General features: G+C 50.9%; 2 non-coding genes across 2 annotated transcripts; one reads left to right on the forward strand and one right to left on the reverse strand.

Annotated features, from left to right (window-relative positions):
- Window positions 1-7: 7 nt before the first annotated feature.
- TRNAP-UGG lies at window positions 8-79 on the reverse strand. Its single transcript has one exon. It is a non-coding gene; the product is annotated as a tRNA-Pro (tRNA).
- Window positions 80-403: 324 nt separating this feature from the next.
- TRNAT-UGU lies at window positions 404-476 on the forward strand. Its single transcript has one exon. It is a non-coding gene; the product is annotated as a tRNA-Thr (tRNA).
- The last annotated feature ends 213 nt before the right edge of the window (window positions 477-689 follow it).

The following is a 689-nucleotide window of genomic DNA, read 5'->3' on the forward strand; positions in this document are numbered from 1 at the left end:
AAGAATCGGGCTCGTCCGGGATTTGAACCCGGGACCTCTCGCACCCAAAGCGAGAATCATACCCCTAGACCAACGAGCCGCCGTTGCAAAGACCTATTCTGTGCCGCTTTTGGTGTGGAAATGATGGATCCGGATCCACCCGAACCCCAATCCTAATCCCAGCCCCAACTCCACCCCAAACACTCCAGGAAGAAATCCAGAAAGGCCTCGGGGGGGGCATTTGGAGCTGAGAATGATTCAATCTCCACCCCTTTACTTTTGCTCCCAGGCCCGATGTTTCTACGCCACCCATCTCCCACTCCAGGAAAGCAACCAACCCCGTTCCAGCCCCATCCTGTTCTACTCTATATGATGATGAAATTTTGGGGAGGAGTAAAAGGGTAAAAAATGGAGTTTCCCCCGTGGCTCCGTAGCTCAGGGGTCAGAGCACTGGTCTTGTAAACCAGGGGTCGTGAGTTCAAGTCTCACTGGGGCCTTTCCAGGGTGGCGTGGGGTTGCATTTTACCCTAAATTCACCAAAAATGGGTATAGAAATTGGGGAGTTCCCCGCCCTGATGGGAAGATTCTTTTCTATTTATTATTCATTGCAGTTCCCACGACTTTGCCTCTGTAAAAGGGTTTTTGTTATCCCCACTGCCAACCCCATATCCAGTGACAGCCCGTACTAAGGGTTAATTCCTTATCTCAAA

This window comes from Meleagris gallopavo, unplaced genomic scaffold (assembly GCF_000146605.3).
Source record: "Meleagris gallopavo isolate NT-WF06-2002-E0010 breed Aviagen turkey brand Nicholas breeding stock unplaced genomic scaffold, Turkey_5.1 ChrUn_random_7180001902133, whole genome shotgun sequence".
Taxonomy (NCBI): Eukaryota; Metazoa; Chordata; class Aves; order Galliformes; family Phasianidae; genus Meleagris; species Meleagris gallopavo.